The sequence below is a fragment of the Rhea pennata genome, chromosome Z, assembly GCF_028389875.1.
Source record: "Rhea pennata isolate bPtePen1 chromosome Z, bPtePen1.pri, whole genome shotgun sequence".
Classification (NCBI taxonomy): Eukaryota; Metazoa; Chordata; class Aves; order Rheiformes; family Rheidae; genus Rhea; species Rhea pennata.
The window spans coordinates 40,615,593-40,634,180 of NC_084702.1; positions in this window are offsets into that span (position 1 = coordinate 40,615,593).

Genomic DNA, 18,588 nt, shown 5'->3' on the forward strand with positions numbered 1-18,588 from the left:
GAGCTTGATGCCAGAGGGTCCTTTCAGTAACCTTGTGCAACCTCTGGGTAACTCCAGTTTGGGATTTTGAGCCAGCCACCATTAGGCAGAGTTCAATATTTCTTGTTTGCATACAGCACAGCTAGTGTAAACCAGGACGGTAAACGTGAGGGCTCAGCAAAGGAGAAGCCTCCCACGCAGTCGTTAGCTGGCTCTCACACAAGAGAGAGTGTGTAAAGAGTCTGAGTTAATTTTAATAAATTTTATATAGGCGTGTGAAAACTTTCTTTTCAGAAGAATACAGATGGAACTGAAAGATTATGATTTTCTCTTACTAAAGCCAGTGTGAAAATTGGGAAGTTCTCTTATCCAAAACAGTCAAGTCCCTACTTCTGCAAAAGCACAGCGTTGTTCTTCAGGCTATTGTATGACAGAGCATTTCTTGTTAATCAAATTATAGTGGTTGCAAGTGGGGGGGAGGAAGGCAAGGGACCTCTGAAGTAACAGATCTGCTGGAGTTGGAGCAATCTGGTTTGAGCTATAAAATTCCTGGAGGGAAGTAGTAAAAACCACCCAGGTTTCAGAGCTACTTGTTGTGCTTAGTACTGGGTCACTGTATATTTAGCAGTGCTAACACAAACCACAGAAAACTGTAGAGTGGAAGAAAAAATTCCTCCAAGTTACTACAGAGGAGGAAATAGGTGGAGGTTTGCCTGAGTGTGTTCCCAGCTGCTGCCATTTGCTGCAGATAAATCAGGGAACACTCTGGTGTGTTCTCTGGGCTTTAGGAGTTCAGTGGACTTGGAGGAGGTCTATAGTTTTGGTCTTCCATCTTTGGTGGGAGCTGAAATGAACTGCAGCAATTGCACTGAGAAATTGGACTTAGGGAAGGCGGAGGGGGGGGAAGGTGTTCTCTGCGTGTTGTCTTTTCCGCTCCCCTGAGCAGTGGATAATATTGCGTGGCTTGCAGGCATGATGTGCAGGATAAGGTGGTTCCCTTAAAATTATATCAGCTGGGTATTCACTTCATGTAGTAGCGGGTCATGTTGTGGTGACAAGGTAAAATGAGAATGGATGCCTCTCAGAGATTTTCTTAAGGCTTCTTTGGTGCACTGTAAAGTCATGGTTTTGTGGCCAGACCCTTCTGAAGGCAATGAACTGTTCTGACCATCCAAGGATGCTACCGGACCTGCTTTGGATGTGATCCTTAGTTACAAGCGCAGAGCGGATCGTTGCCTGCTATCTTTCTGGAAGCATTTTTGACATGGTGAAGAGAGCTCCAAGTCCTTCGGCAGCCCGGGAGACAAACCTTCAGGCACTTCCTTTACCAGTGCATTTTCTAGCTGCATTCTGAGCTGGAAGGAGCACCTTTCCACTTGTTGGTTCTTGGGTGCTTTAGGAAGGTGCTTTTTACAATATGGCATCCACCTTGCATGGTTCCTAGCCCATACGGTTTTCCAGTACCCTCACCAGTGAATTTGCAGGCAACATGCAGATTTGGTGGGTACTGAATTCCTGGTGCCACAGTGCTCCCCGTGATGGCCAAAACGCAGGAGTGTCTTTGTGTTCTGAATGGGCCACTGCTGGAGGCAGGGGAGGATATCTGAGCATGGTTAGGTGATCCTCCACTCCTGCATGGTGGGTCTGCATTTCTCTTTTAAATGTTTGGCCTTTTCTAGCTATATTGTGCTGTTAGAATTGTAACACTCAATTCTGTTGTTTCTGTCCATACTTATTCTCTTCTCTGTGCTGTACATAGTGTGGATTTACTGTAGGTCCTCTAACTTCTCCTCAGTTCAATTAACTGCTGTATAATCCTGTTTTTAGGGGGTTTTTTGGTTGTGTTTGTATGTGATGTGCCACCCCCTCTGCCTTGCAGCATCCTCCATGCTGTATCCCAGTATGGGTTCTCCATTCAGATGCTCTCGCACACTTTTCTCTCTGTTCTGGTACATCAGCTCTATTCTTATTCAATCACTTTTTTTTTTTTTAATGTTACTAAGCACAGCAATGCAGCATGGAGAGCTCCTCTATCTCTCACATTCATCTCATACGTATTTGCTGTTTGAGTTTTAATTATCCATTGTTATCTTTATCCCATTACACTCAGCTTATTAAATTGCTCCTCTATCACTGTTTTACTGAAACACATCCTAAAGCTCGTGCATCAGACACCCCTCAGTTCTTTGCCATCAAAGCAATTGTTTCCTTTTTAAATGAATTCATCACAGTAATATTTCTGCTTGCTGAGTCTATTCTACCTTGAGCACTCCTCCCTTCTTTTCTGATCAGTGATTTTGTAACCATCTCTACCAGTGAACATACCCTCCTTGGAAAGCAAGAGGTGATGATGCTTCTTGACCCTCCATCCGTTCTCATGCTGAAAACTACCTCTGGTGACAAACCATGCTGAGACTCTCTACCCTTCTGTGCTTCTCCCTTCACCTGCCGGTGTAAAGAAACTCCAGAGAGTAAATATCGCGGGCAAAGTGCTGCCACCCTCTCCTGCTTTGCAGAGCTCACAGTAACATGTAGCGTTTCACCTGGGCCTCGCTAATGCCAAAGTGGCTGTCAAGATGCGGAAGCTGCTCGTTGCACATATCGGCTCCCAAGCACCGCCACTGCCACCACCATGACTTGCAAGAGACCGGGGCTGGGGACGCGGTGAAGCACCTCAGCTGCTGACCCATGCCACTTCCCAGCAACCTCTCAGTGCAGACGCTCTGCTTTCTGCCCAGCCGCCGACACGTTTCTTGGGCGAGGTGGGCTGACTTCTAGATGCGCCGTAGATTAGAAAGCTGCTGAATTTGAACGCTGACCTTTAGCTTTCCTCCCACCTCTGCTGATGCACAGTTGAGTTTCACTCATAGTGCAATTTGCAAAATTACTCTGGGTAAGATCTGCAAACGTTTCCATCAGTCACGAATCTTGCAAAACAGCCCGACTGGATCGGTTTCACTTGATGTGCTCTAATAGGAGTAAACCTCACGGCAGTCAATTTTGGGAAAATCTGCCAGCTACTCTTGTTTGTTTAAAAAAATTACTCCCCAAGAAGCTCTACAAGTCTGAGTTATTAGATATGTTTGCTGACGTTCACATTAATTCTCCTCTCCCCCTTATGGAAAAATATATAAAGTGTTGTAACTGAATGTTTTGATCTAACTTTCACAGCAAAAGACACATTTAAGCTCTGGCTACGTTTGTTTCATCTCTGTAAACAGCAGTATAGCCAGAAAGACTAAATTAGAGGTGAGGTTAATATTTGACTAATCTGAATTAGAATAAAGCTTCAGAAATCAGGTAGTACCTTAGTGCTGTGACATTCGCCCTCTAAAGATCTGGGTATGAGCGATAACTAGAGATTCAGCTCTGATTTTGATAATCCTCATTTACAGGCGACTGCGCAAATCTCTAGACTGCCACGGCAAATTGCTAATGCTTTGTGAACAAGTGCGATGGGATCATTGGCTCGAACTCCCACTATTTGTCTTTTCGACGAAGCTCGCTTTTGTACCAGCATTCGTGCCGCACCGAAGGTTCGGGGCCGTTACGTGGTCGCTCCTCCAAAGAGCGATGCTAGACCCCACGCTGGCTCCCGTCGGTCCTCCCGCTTCCCCTGCGGCGAGGCTCCAAGGCCGTGGGAAAGGGAGAGCGCCGAGCCAAAGGCACCGCTCGGGAGCGATGTGTGGGTTAAATCCGCTTAATGACTGTTTCCCCCGTAATGAATTCACCCAGAGAAGAATAGAATTCGCTCCTAAATCTTAAAGCTGAATAACATCTCAATTGATTAGACAAGGTATAAACAAGTAAGTCACTCAAATAGGACATGTCGATTAGTGGAGGCAAAGCTCCAGCATTATTTCCGTGACAGAGCAGTCTGGATTGGCTTGCTGAAGCCTCTTCCACTGATTTCCTGAGATGTTGTCTGTGATTTTTTTTTTTTTTTAACATTTTGGCACCTTCTTCTGCACAGATTTAGCACTAAAATTATTCATTCTCTGAATTCTTTGTAGTATTGAAAAGTTGTTTTTGTTTCATCAGCTGCTTAAAAATAGGGATGAGATGCTTTATTTAAGTGGGTATCTTGATTATATTCTGGAATCATCTGTGGAACCTGTGGCTCTGCAGTACTTTACTTTCCAGTTTGTAGATCACATCTTCATGTACAGATCTGGCGTTTTTTCCCCCCATCTCTTCTTTGGGCAAATCACTCGGTGACATCACGCATTGTGAATTCTCAAATCCTTACTCATATCTCAAAAGCTGCAAAAACACTTCCTTTCACATTGCAGGAACATGAAAGATGGCCCCTTATCCTCCTAGATATAGAGCTATGCCACAAAGGTCCATGCTTCTGTGCCTCATGGGCTTGATGCTTGCAATGCATGGAAATGAAACCATGTTCACGGGATTGGGTGTGCTGCAGCATCAGCTGAAATCAGCTATTTGAGGTGACATGGGAATATCAGCTTAGTGCTCTACTTTCTTACGCTCTTAAAACTCAAGCAGTCAAGACTTCCAAAGCCAACATGGTTTGGCTTGAGCTGTTGGAGTGGCTGAAATGTCTTTGAAAGGGCATGTCTGAAAATCAGTCCCAAAGGACTGCTAACAACAGCATCTGACCTCCTGGGCTCAAATAACAACCTTCTAGAGCCTGGTCCACACTAGGAAATTCTGGAATTTCTCCTCCATTTTTCCTTGCGCCCACCCGAAATGCCCTTATTTAGAGCTCCTCTGTGTGGACCTTGTTCTCCCTTACCTTGTTTTTCCATGGCAGAGTATTCGTATGAAACAATTTTGGAGTACCTCTTGCATACGAGAGCCAAACTCGTTGAGCAGTCCTATAGTAAGCTTTCTGTTGAATGAAGTAAATACTCGGAGATTCCTACATTTCAGGGACGGAAAGGTAGACAAGCTCACAACCTCTCAACACCTTCTGTTGAAGCTCTTTGACTAGAAGAGCCTTCTGCACAAGGCAGAAAATGGGATGACCTGGTGGATGACAAAAATGAGCCATGGAAACACTATCAGCAGGTGCACTGCTGTTAGCTGACTGGTACGTCCCTTGTACCGGGGGCATGCATGGCTGCAGGGCACTGTTGCAAGGTGCCTGCCATGTCAGGCAGGCTCTGCAGGTGGGTGAAGGGGAAGCGTAGAGAGCTCGTGGTTTGATTTGGCTCGGATGAGGAGATGCTAGATGGTTTCTCCTAGCAGAAGCATAGTCAACTTAACTGATGTGAGATGATGGGAATAAGTAATTTTAATGGTTGCAAGGTGGAGATCCAGCCTTGGGGATTCCCAGGGGCAGGACGCCGCTGCAGGGCTGTGCCATGGGAGAAGATTGAACAGCGAGGGCACCCAACCTTCCTCCCTGTCTTGTCTGCTGGGTGGCTCCCGGGAAACACGTCCCTCCCGTTCGACGTCTTTGCTGTGCTTCTAGCAGAGCTTCTGGCAACGTATTAGCTGATGAACAGTGTAAAATTAACAGCGTATGAATCAAACTTGAAGAACGATCAGCAGTCTATAGGTGCAATTTCTAAATAAATAAATGAATGAAATGTATCTGGTTGCTCTTTTGAAAGAGCTCTGGGACCCCGTTAGCTGGGGCGAAGCACCAAAGAGCAGACAATAAAGGTGAAAAGCAAGTTGCTCTACGGAGGTGGTTAAGTAGAATTAAACCTGTGATTACGTGCTGGGGGCGCACGGGTATGAATCACAAGCCACGCTGCCGTTTTCAAAATGAGTGCCGCAGTGAACTAGACCACGCTATCATTTTAAACAGCATAAATGGGGCTTAACCTTGCTCCTTTCTATCAATCTGGCTTGATTATAACTTTTTGAAGAAGTCGCTAATTGTTAGGAATGCATTTTGCTCTGTTTTTTCAGAGCACGCTGCTGCTGAAGTATTTGATGAGTCATCTAATTGAACAGGGATGTGTGTCATTATATAAGGAGAAAAACAGATTAAAAGTACCACACCAAAGCATATTCCAATTCTGATTGTGGTAAATAGACTTGGGAATGTTTTGTCTTATTAAAACAAAATTTAAACATGTTGTTAGGCTGGAAGATTTGGGATGTTAGTTTAAACATATACAAACAAGTGGAAAAAAATGAAAAAAAAAATCTTGTTATCTATTGATCTGCAGGAATTTGGAATGCCTTCTGATATTTTTGGTGTCAGAAGTTAGACGCTTCTCCTCTTTTCTCAGCCACTAAAGGATCTGATATGCCTGGAAAAGCCACAGAGAAGTTGCTTGGAGCATGAGTGATGTTTCCAGTACCGTTTCCAGACGCTAAAGCAGCAGGTGGTTGTAGCACTAGGGTGAACGTGGGGCCAGGGCAGTCTCCTACGGCGGGTGGCTGGGCTCGCACGTGCGCGAATGGCAGAGGCAAACAAGAGCCCCCATTAACCTTTTGGTAAAGCCCTGCCTGCTAATGATGTTAGGGCTATTAAAATTAATAAGCTGCTCATATCCCGTACTTTGGGTAGAGGTAAAATTGCGTAGGCAGCATTTCCTGAGGAGGTGGGACGGGCACAAAAGCTCTCCTCACGTCGGGGGGTTAGTAAGCGCGCTGGCACGAACGCTTGGGTAGTGCTTCAGCCTCTCCTGCCTCCTGTCCGAGTCACCATCGCAGAGCAGCACCTTTAGCTGTTAGGAAGAGCACTGACGTTGCAGAGGTTAATTCCAAGTTTCCCCAAGTTGTCTCTGCACAAAGCTGAATTTGATTTAAGTCCTGCCTTTAGGTTGCATACAATCTGCAAGCTTTAGCCTGCAACTAATAAGCTCCCTCTCAAAGCCAGCACTAGGTACTGCCCCCGTAGGTGTTCAAGGCTGCTCGATAGCCTGGTAGCCCTGGGAAGCCCTGCGGGTTTTTATGGGACCTGCCCCGACGAGCGGCCAAGCGCGCTGCCGGCCCAGGAGCACCTGGGTCTGCACCCTGGCCGGGGCCGTCTGTGGATTTCTGGCTCATGTGGCTCCTTCTCAGCAATTCCTTTTCCCCCAGATAAGGGACTCAGTCCTGTCCCTCCTCCCTGCCTCCTTTTCCCCCACAGGAATAAATCTCCCGGAGAGCTTCCACTCTCCAGGCTTTGGGCAGAGGAGTCAGTCTAACATAACTTGGGCTCCTGAAGACCATTTTTCTATTTTTATCTCCTCAGTTGCTCCAGGGCTTATGGCCCCTCATACTTCTCAGTAAGTTATATTTAAATGGTACTTATATGACGCAGCAGGTTTGTAAAAAAAGCCACAGCTGCATAAACAGAGTCTGTTGGGATCAACTGACTGAATTCAGCCCAGCTCTTCAGTCTGCTGTTAAATCAGATCATACTTGTTTATACAGGTTCTTGTACACGTATCATAAAGCAAAGCCTACCTTAGAATGCTTAATATTTAATTTGCAGATAAGGAGAACATATGGGCATTCCTGGGTAAAAACTACACACACTGCTTGATTTAAATACATAGATACCGAACAGCCTGCATGAAACATTCAGAAAAAACAACAGCTGAGAGCCATACTGAAAAACGCACGTAGGAATCGGGCATGTGCGCAAGCTGGGGTTATAGCAGCAGGAAGGCGTTTGCACCCTGGAAATATATCTGACTTGCACGCACAGTGATGAGCGTTTGCGTGCAAATGTAGGTGGTCAGTCTTTGTGCAGCTCTTGGAGGGCTCCCCGTTTATGCTGGGCTTAACATATAAATATCAGGATGCAGCTTTTCTACTAGTGATAAGCAGTTGCTTATTTTAGGATGAGTCTGTGTTGATCAGTTAATTAAAAATAATAATAGATTGGCAGCTGCTAATTAGGAAATTAATTAGTCACACGATGAAGTGTCACTTCTCCACGTGAAGGAGCTAACTTCAAGTCGTCTTGGAGGAGATTGGTGTTCTGCCAGCACCAATATCTTTATACAAAAAATAGTCTCTGATTATTGATGAACACTTTTCCTTTGAGTAACAAGAGGTCTCTACCCTTAAAGAAATCATAACGTAGAGCCTCGTCATAAAAGAGCTCCATCCTCCCTCTTTTGGCCCAAAAGAGCTCCTGTGAGCTTTTGCTGATCAATTCCAAAAAGAAAAATGTCTGAGAATAAAATTCTTCAGCGTAAGGAAAGTTAGTCCTCTACTGATGTCATGTGTTGGTTTAATCTTGATTCTCCACTGCAAGAAAAAGTTGCTTGAAATCATTGCTCTTTTGGCAGTAAGTGAAGCATTAGAGGGATGACTCCATCAATTACTTTCTACTTGTGCCATCCCAATAGTAAGCTGCATGTAACAAAAGTGTAAATGCTCTCAGAGCCCCCTTTTAGTAGTCTTGCTTTCCTCCAGCCCCCAGTAAATACATACCTTATTATATAACTGGGAACCAACTGCTGTGCCTGCCTGCGATTAAGTTAAAATGGACAGTGCGTCTGAAGATGTTCAAAGGCAAGAACAGAGTGGCTCAACATTGCTATAGTTTTATACAGCTCTGGGCTTAATCCCCTACTTAAGAACCATTGTAAGCTCATAAAAAGCCAAGATACCACAAAGGAAATATCCCTCAGCAGCTCTGAGGTGCAGGTGCCAAGTGCAGATGATGTGTGGTTATGGTGTTAAATTATAATTTTGGGAATGCAAACGCGAAGGCCCAGGAGAGCAGACGCCTGTGTGACGTCAGCGGTGAAATTATGGTGGATTTATGAGATTTGACTAGGATAAAAGAGCGCCTCCAGAATTCAGCTATTCCCGGGCGTTACTCATCTCCAGCAGAAGCTCGCCAGCAGAACGGAGCGGGAGATCTGACCGCATAAGCGCATGGACGTACCGTGATGCCTCAGTGGTCGGTGTGAAATGCTGCAGCTGCTTCACTGTGGACAGGAAACCCAACATAATTATTGGGACAGGAGCAGTGTTGTATGTAATTAGCATGATGGAGGAGAGGATTTAGGCAGGCAGAGCGTTATCCCTCAATCTGGGATTGCACACAAAACGTGGTGGTTAATTCTCTATCTTAAAGGAAAAGTCCAAGGGAGAATGACTTGGCCAGTGTTACTCATGCTGGGCTTCAGCAGTGTATAGTCGGCATAGAGCCAGGACAGGAAGGAAATATGTAATTTGTCACATCTCTCGTACTATTTGTTAGACATGGATTCCTAAAAAATCCCAAATTTTCTCAGCTTTGGATGTCACATGCCAAGTCAGATTACATGAAGACAGTCTCAAGAAAAGTCACAAATCTATTCAAAGACATGTTCAACAAATTTGGAGGGCTATTCTATTTACCTATAGAAAGTAGAATAACAGAAAATGTAGCCAAACTATGAATTATGCTTCGTATGTTTTCTTCTGCAAGGTAATGGTTTGGGAGGGGAAAAAAAGGCGCTTGGACACATCGCTGTTGCTGAAAGGAAATGTTTCGTTTCCAAGCCATTACCCTGTGTCTGTGTCTTAGGGCCCTGCTGCCTCCATGCCCTTTAGCTGAGATGTCCTCTCTCCTATCCCCTAGTAAAACCGCGGCAGGACTTGCGTTAAAAGTAACAGCAGCTTGCGTTTCCAGCTCCGGCAAGCCAGAAGCGACGCGGCTGAGCAGGCGAAGGGGGTCGCCCGGCGCCGTGGGGCCTCCCGCGCGCGGCGCCCTTCGCAGGGCAGGCGGAGGGGCTCGGTGGAGGCTTCCTCTGGCCGCTCTCAGATGCGCGGCGCCCTGGCGAGAGGACAGCTCGGAGCGGCGTGCCCCCCGTGGGACGGCGGCCGGTCCTTGCTCTCTTGGCTGGGCAAATGTAGTTTTTTGGGTGGCTGCAGGAGAAATGCTTTGGTAGGGGTTATCTAAAGAGTAAGAATAAGTTTATTTTCCCTTTCTGACAGCAAGGGGTTACGTACCTGTCACTTTTTTGCAAAAAACATGCTATGCATACGCTTGCGTACTTTCACCTGCCCACCACTCCTGCTCCCAAATTACAGCCTGGGTAGCATCAGCAAACCCTTTGGGCCAGGTTTACAAAACAGGCACTGCCGTTACCGATGCAGTAGCAAGATGAGAAGTGGCAGCATGTTTGAAAGCTGGAGGTAGAAGGTCGAAGGGAGCAAACATAACGTAAGAGTAGTGCTGAGGGCGAGCAGATTACAAACTGACTTTTTGTAATCGATTGGTTTTTCATTCTCAGGCTTTGAAAAATAAAATTGTTCCTTTCTTACAATCTGTCATAGGCAGGCAAGGAACAGACTGACTTTGACATTTTACTCTTACGGAGCTGGGCACTTCCCATCCTTCCTTAAAAACTAACCTACCCATTGCATCGCGAGTGAGTCCTGGAACACTCCAAACCAAAGAGCTCCAGGAGCTTTCTCCTTTCAACAGACCACCTCTTCCTTATGAAAAGCATTGTGTCTCCTCTAGTATTTTGCTGAAGGTGTGGAAGGTTTCTGGATAGTACGCCAGCTTTAGGTGGACACAGTTGATGCTGAGGATCTTCTAAGATCCTTCCCAAGGCAGGGAGAGAAGTTGTGTCAGCCTCAGCAATCCTGTCAAGCTCCTTTGTGCGTTATACGGGTAAAGCCTTTGAAACATCTCTTTGATGCTCTGTCCTTGCTTGAACTCCAAGTAAAGTTGTCACTGGTGGATCCTGACGGCATGGCGTTTTATCTACCTGTGAGCTGTGTACCTAGAACCAGGAAGAAAATGAAAGGGCTTGTGCAGTCTGCGGTGAAGCCTTGGCATTAGTCAGTTGTGGACACAGACAACGCACTTCTGATGATAGTCCTTTGCAACTACTTTGGGTGTACAGCCTCTTGACAAATATTCTGTCTGCAACCATGCAATTCTCCCCTTCCATCATCAAAGCAAGGGAGCGCCAACACAAACCATTGCCCAAACCCTGCATTGCACAAGCAAGGCACCCTAAGGCAGAGGCGTGGAGTCTGTAGTGCGACTCCAGTGGCACTGTGGGGAAAATTGTAAGCTCAAACTTAGCTGTGATTTCATTCCTTATTGCTCCAAACTAGCTTCCTGCTCTGGGAGGACTCAGGACAGCGAGGCCATTCCAAATGGCCGACAGCTCGCAGCCCGTGATATGCAGGGTTTCATTAACTGCCCCGGCCGAAGGCTGCAAGAGCAAGAACCTTACAACGCTGTGAGCTGAACTGAGCTCTTCTCCAGCCGCGGCTGGCCCAGCCAGTGGAGTTACCCAAGGCTGCCCGGTTTTATCAGTTGCTGGGTATAGAGCTAGCAACGTATTTCTGAGCTGAGAGGATAACCAGTTAAGTCCAGGTCCACTTTTCTCTCTGCATTAGAGAAGCGTTCGCATGCATTTCAGTTTGCCTGGTTCTGTTCAGTTAATTCCCAGGGACACCTGGGTGAGCTCTTTCGGCTAACAGGATCAGTCTCACTAAGCTAAGGACGTCGGCTCTTGTAATCGTCCAGCACCTTTTGAAAAGGAGCAAAGCTATGACCTTTTCATGTAAATAATAATCATACCCAGCATATTTCATCCACTTGGAACAACACTGTTACTGGAGTTGACAACTCGGCTCCTGCCTGGTGTCCTTGCTTCTCTTTTGTGTCTCCCTGCCCAAACCGTAATTTTAATCAGTCCACAAATTGGATTTAGACCCTGTATTCAAATAGCCAAAAATCTATTGGGGTCCTCATGCTAGCAGATAAATAAACGCAACCTGCTTGCTTCTCTGCTCTCGGTGAGCCACGGCGGGGCAGGGATTACAAAGAGCAGCCCTACATCCATGGCAAGGGCACCGGGGCAGTGTCCTGTGTGTGTGCCTGGGGTACGCTTTCTGCAGACAGTTAGCATGGGGTCAGAGCATTAATGCTGGTCAGAAAATATTTGACTCCTTTTCAGCAATTGTGTAAATAACCATTTTTTGTGGGGGTTTTTTTTGGTAGAAAGGGAATATTTCACATTAGGAATACTGCCAAATACCTCTCAGAAAATGCGCTTTGTGAGCTCTGTCCTCACATTGCTTTCCTCTACAAGCTCCTGGTTGAGTTATGTCTCTCGTCACACTGAAGGGAGACTCAGGCCAAATGGGAGCTTTCAGCTTGTGCAAAGAACAGGCTTTCTCCAGATACATTTTTTCCATTGAAACCTTTGGCCTTACAATGTCAAACTCTTATCTTGAGCTTAAATAAGGTTTGAACCAGCTTTAAATGTTTTTCCCTGCACACAGATAAATTTTCCCCTTAAAACAAATGCTAGCCAGACGGAGGCTTCTTCATTCCAATATATCTCCAAGTTTTTGCTCGAGTTGACGGCAGATTATGCTGAAGAAGGGACTCCTGCTTAGGCAGGCTATCATGCCATGAGGGAGCCCAGGGAAATTGCCTTTTCACTCTCGTTGGAATAAAGAAATCGCAGCGGAAGACAAGAACATCTCCCACATAATGAACAACCATAAAAAGAATAGGTATAAAGTCAAGGCAAACAGGCTGATACATTATGCTTCTTCCATGTTGAAAGAAGTTTCTTCGATTCTGACTCCGAATGAAACCTTATGAAAGTTTCCAAATAGTCAAAAATAAGGCAAAAGTGGAAGGAGCTGGCATGGGATAAGAGGTGAATGTCACACTAGATAAAGCATACTTGAAGTTAATGGAGACTTCCAGGCATGTGATAAAATTTGTACATTTGGAAGGACAGTTTATTCACCTGATATCACTTTTGTAAGTACTATACAATTTCTCTGCAAATATCCTTCCTTTTAAGTTTGCTTCTAACCCCTTGATATTGCTGCTGTATTTACTATTTTCCCTGTGACTTTCTCCAAGCTTTAGAAACCCCAAATCTTCAAGCACGTTCTCAAGGTTCTTGTAAAATTCAGCAACGTGTCTGTTCGACAGTTTGCTCTCTAGGGCATTGCTCAGATTGAAATGAAAACATCTAAAACAGAGAGACAAACAAACAAAAAAAAAGATTGAGACACGGGGCCACACTGTATCATAGGAATTTTTCTTCCAAACTCTCCGTTGCAATGGCATTCCTGTTTCGCAGGATCTGTACGATATGATTCACTGACGCCGGTACACAGGACGTAGTAGTCCTCCTGTTCAACCTGCTTGGATGGGCTGAGCCTGATAATTCATTAGGGAAGATGCTGAATTTTCTCAAAACCTTGAGAACATCTGAAAAATTCTGTCATTTCAATCAAATCAAATCAAATACTTGAAATGAGTTTTGGTAGGAAAATGTATTTACCAGGCTATCCCCATCATCTAAGACTCCATGAGGAGGTAATAATTTTAGGTTAATTCCTACCAACACTGGAGGTGTGTCAAAGCAACTTTTTATGAATGCTGTAACTGGAATACTTGAAAAAAACTAAAAAAACCTAAATGCATTCTTTAATTATTTTGGGGCAGCAAAGTGTAAAACGCCCATCTGAAATAAAAACAACATAGCAGATGCAATTAAAAGAAAAAGAGAAATCCATACCAAATCTTTGGCCAAGGATATAAATAGCTATCTAAATTAACAACTGTTATTTCCAAGAAAGACCAGAGAGGTTTTCACAGAGCAGAGGGTCAGATGTTAAGCTGAAGGCCACGAAGCCTAAAGCGCTTTTCCACCGAAGCCGATGGACGTTCCCTGGCTTCCCAGCTCCCGTGGGAGTGGATGGGCCCAGCCCCTGCGGCCGCTTCCCCCAAGCCCCCAGGGAAATAGCCGTTCTCGCGGCCGGCCGAGGCGCAGCTGCGGGTTGAAGGTCTCGCTCTTCCTCCCGCCCCGCTTCTGCCTCTTGGCCTTGCGGCCTTCGTTGCTCTTCGGGGGGGATTTTGCAAGTGTGGCTGCCCTTTCTGCCTCCACGTTAAACCTAAACCTGCCCTTTCCCCTCCCTAAACGCTGTACCGTATTTGGTGAGCCGTGCGAATGGCTCGGGCTGCAGTTACTTTTCCTTGGGGTATTTTAGGGGTTTTTTTTTTTTGTTTTTTTTTTTGTTTTTTTTTTTTGGTTTGGTTTGCTCCCCTCCCTGGTGATCAGCGGTCTGAGGAGAAGCTTTTTGCTGTCAGAGCAGAGTTGCGGCAATTTGGAAAAGCTCGGGCTGCCCTGTGCTGTTCTGCGCTGATCCTGAGGACGTGCACAACACCTGGGTTTACAAGGGGGTCAGTTCATCATCCCAAAACCAACGGTGTCATTTCATTCTTTTCTTTTTTTTATTGTTATTTTTTTCCTTTCTCTGTTTCTTCCTCCGCCAGCCTGTGGGTCCTGCCCTGAGGGCCTTGAAACTCGATTTCTCAGAGGGATGGTCGGTACGTGTAACCATCCGCCAGCCAGGCCCCGAATCCTGCGCCTCCAAGGCCTTTTCTTGCACGTTCTAATATTTTCCTGTGCAAATTAACACCTCTGGGTTTTAAAAAGCCCCAGCAGTGCCAGTGGAGGGTCGTACCACAGCTTGCCGGGATTTCCTTTCTTCCTTGCTCCTATAACACGAGTACGCTCGGGCCTTTACGTAACAGCGGTAAAATTAACATATGAAAAAAAGAGTTTACACGATAAATTATTGTTTGATGACATTCTGGTCTAGCAATAAAGAAGAGAAGACAATGTCACGACCAATATCTAGTATTTTGCATAATATTAATAATACAGCATAAGCCAAGTAATGCTGTTATTACTATCAAGTGTGACTAATTAGACACGTAAAAATAGCATTTCTCTTCTCTGGGATGCACTTAGCTTCCTCAAACACCCCCTTTACTGCAGATGTTTAACTCTGGGCGCCGAGCCCGCACGGCGGAGTTTGACAGCTCGGAGGACGGGCGCCTGCGCCGAGCCGCGGGCGGCCCAGAGGAGGCACTCCGCAACCCGCGCCTCCGCCGCGGCGGTTCGGGGCCGCCGGCCACGTTTAGGGCTCGTCGCCGACCGGGCAGGGCGTCCCACCCCCCCCCCCCCCTGTAACGCACTGTTGGAAGTGGTGTTGAAACGTCCGATAGCAGGCTGGAAAAAAGTGTGCGTTTTGCAAAATCTGGGTATGTTTCAGTGTCTACAAAGTGATGTCAGGGGAAAAACAGAAAAAAGAAACCCGATAAAACCCTCCCATGCTTCAGATTCCCGTGCCTCTTCCCCTGACTTTTACCGACAGTCGTTTTCCGAGGTGCCTTTTTTTGCTAAGTGGCAGCAGATTTATCAGGGCTGGCACCGCGGCAGGTAATTGGTATGCCGTAGGCGCGGGAAAGCGGCGGCTGGCCGAAGGGCGCCTGGCGCTGCGCGTGGCCGGCGGCTGCAGCGGAGCCCGTCGCCCGCGAGCCGCGGTCGGGCCGCAGAGCTGCTTGCGCCTGTCGGCGGCTACCCCAGGAGGCTTCCAACCCCGCGCTGAAACCGCCCCTGAAAAAGAGCTTTTATCCCCTATCCTGTCGCGGCACGGAAACGAAAAGCCTCCGCCAGCGGGTGCTGAGAGAGGCAATTATTTCCGTGGTGCTTCGCGGTAATTACTAGTGGCTTAAACGCACTTGGCACATCAGCAAGCTGAGCACTGCGTATCACTGTCTTTCCCTTGCTGCAGCCGGGATCGGCTCTTTCCCACTGAATCCGCTCGATTTATTCAGCAGCGTTGTTCACGTGCCGCGGTGGAGTGAAAAATTGATGCGGGCTTTTTCTCCCCCCCCCCCAATTTGTTTTTGGCTGCAGGTTGAAGTTGTCTCTCCCCAGACGCGCTGAGCTCTGCTGCTGGCTGCCTCACCCATGGCGGGGTCAGTGGCTGTCAGAAAGTTTGCCTCGCTTTTATTTCTGCAGGCTTTAAAGTTACGTCAAAGATGCTTAGTGTAATAAATTATTGCAATTTAGTATAACAAATAGGAGCCTGTTTTATATATTTTATAAGCAGGCAATATCACCTGTCATCTCCCTCTCCTTATAATGTACAAGGAATGTTTTATTGAGTGAGAGATGGCAAAAGACTATCTAAAATTTAACCTTACCTGCCAGTCTGCTCCTGCAGAAGCAGGATAAAATTGACTGATGCGGGGAGTCGTGCTGACCTGTGGAGTATTTACTTGCCTGAGCAAAGAGCACCCGGTTGAGTGAGGGGCACCAGGGCTGGGTGCCTAGGTGTCCAGGGACTCACTGGTTTTCCCTGGAGCGAGAAGCTCCTGGGCGCTGGAAGGAGACGTTGCAGAGCCAGGGGGCTAGCCATTTAACTGCTACCCTTTCCCAATGTTCCCACGTTCCTGTGCAGGGCAATAGGACTTATTTTCACTTGGCATGCAGGAAAAAATGAAGGACCACCCAAGGCTTGCCAGCCCAGACCTTTTCACATCTGCTGCACCAGAATGAACGGATTTCAGCTTTGTGCGGCACTTTTCTTTGGCCTCCTAAGGCGCTTTACAAAATGATAATGATTAAGTTGAGTGCAATGGCTCTAAAGGCGAAAAGCAGGCAGCCACTGTGCATTTGATATTGTTTATGCTGAGCAGGGCAGCGCAGGCTGTTTCTCTGAAAGGGGAGAGTTGGCTGGAAAGCAGCATCCTTTTGTAACCAAATTAAGGTTTTCTGGTCCTCAAGGTGACCTGTGTTGCTTCCCACTGTAGCCTTCCTTCCCTAGCACTGCTGAGCTTAAATGCTGGGGGCTACCTGCACCCCAGCAGCTCTGCACGCCAGCGGGAGAGAGGCTAAGCCTGGCCCCTAGACCTCCCTGTCCTTTCGCACTGGCAGGCAGCTTTCCAGAGCCAAAGAAAAGAGTGAGGCTTTTTTGTTTCTTGCCAAAAATCCTGCTACAATGAAGGAGCCTCATTGCCTTACTCATGATGCCTAGGAAGGGCTACACTGCTTTCTGAGCTGGCGTGGTCCTGGCTGAGTGGGCAACTGGCCGGCCAGTGCCCAGAGCAGCTCCACCAGAAAGAAGCAGGGCAGGTTTCAGCAATGGTCCGTGCCTTTTAGTTTCCATTGTGCTGGGTGCAATCTCCTCCTGCACTTTTGTGCTGGTCTTGGTTGCACCCATCGTTGCCTTTGGCACAAGGTGCTGGCGAGCAGGAAGGGGAAGCGCCACCACCATGTCTGCCTGAGCAGGCTGAAGATTTCAGCAGTGGATTTTTTGGGCCCAGGAACATCTCAGACCCAGTAGTGCCAGCAGGTAACGCCAGCAATGCCAGCAGTTCTCTGCTGGCGATGGCTGCAGTATGTCCGTGCCACTTCCACTGCCCCCATCTGCAGAGCAGACTCAGAGCGTGGCTCAAAGCCTATAAAAATGTGGATATCAGTGAAATCCTGCAGGGCTTCCCTATGCATGTAATTTCTGGCGTGCTTGAAATGTCTCAGGTTGGCCCCCAAACTTGATGATAGATAGCATCGTACAGTGGAGCGCCTGGCAGCTTTATTTTTGGTGGCTTCACTCAGCACTGCTTTAAATATATCGAGCAACATATAAGGACTATGCTCGGAAGCCAATACAGTCTTCGTCGCCTGGGAACCCTTGGAAACCAGCTCGGCGCCGTGCCTGCGCGCGGGGCAGAAAGGCCGCCTCGGAAGACGCGGTGGGCACTGCGGCGCCTCGGCGGAGCCGCCAGGGAGGCGGCAGAGAGGGAAGAGCAAACCTCCGCGGCACGAAACGTCCCCGTGCGGCCGCGGCGCGGGTGCTCGCCGTCGCGTTTGGGAGGGCGAGGAGCGGGGAAGCGCGGGCGACGGCGGCGGGCTGCGCAGGGGCTCCCGCCCGCGGGCAGGGCGAGCCGCACGCTCCTGCCCGCCGACTCCGCGTCGCGCGCCGCGGTCGCTGCAGCGCGGAAGACGTTGCCGGGGGTTTCTCAGTCCCGTCCTTCCGTGTTTATTTTCCCCGGAAAAACGGAGCTTTGCCAGCTCTCCGTGGGTGAGCACTGCGCATGCGAGAGCAGGCAGGCCCCGGCCCCCGCTGGCGAAGGGGACCGTGGCAGCCAGCAGCGATGGCCCTGCTTGGACCACGAGCCCTGCAGGGTCCTGCCCCACGTGGCAGGACCACGAACCGTTTGGGCGCCGTTTTAGGCTCCGGCGCAGCTCTCGGGTAGGGCGTCCGGGCGCCCAGCGGTTCCCGGAGGCGGTCGCTGGACTCGGTGCTGAGCGAGGAGGTCGTAGCTGCACGCCGTGGAGCTCCCCTTCAGTCTTTCCCGAATGAAACCATCAGCGCTTGGAAACGAGGAACGCTCCTCTCTCCTGCACTGATCAGCATACAGATTTTACGTTTGTTCTTGTTTTCCTACTTTCCTTATTCCAAAAAGAAGCCGCAGAGACCATCAGGCAGATTCGGGGCCCCATTTTGGCCCTTTTCCGCTACGCCTAAGGGTTTGTCTGTGCTTGGCTGTTTACTGAAATAACAGCTCTGGGTAACGATACTGGATTTACGCGTGAGGAACAAGCAGCAGAACAAAACGCGTAACCCAGGCTATGCATGACTGCACAAGACAGATCAAAAAGCCAGCTATCCGTACTGCGTCCCTCAAAGTTGCTTCCCATTTTTATTCATGTGAGCACTTTGCTGGTATGGAAAGTTCCCAATAAAAACATTTCTTTCAGCATTTTGATAGTTCCCATTTTTGGGTGGCAGCAGGTAATTCGTGTACATTTGTTTCTGTAGCGAAAACATAAGGAGACCTTGTCCTTTTGTGGTGCTTTTGAGATTACTGGCTGCTATTTTAATGGTTTTGCTCCAGCA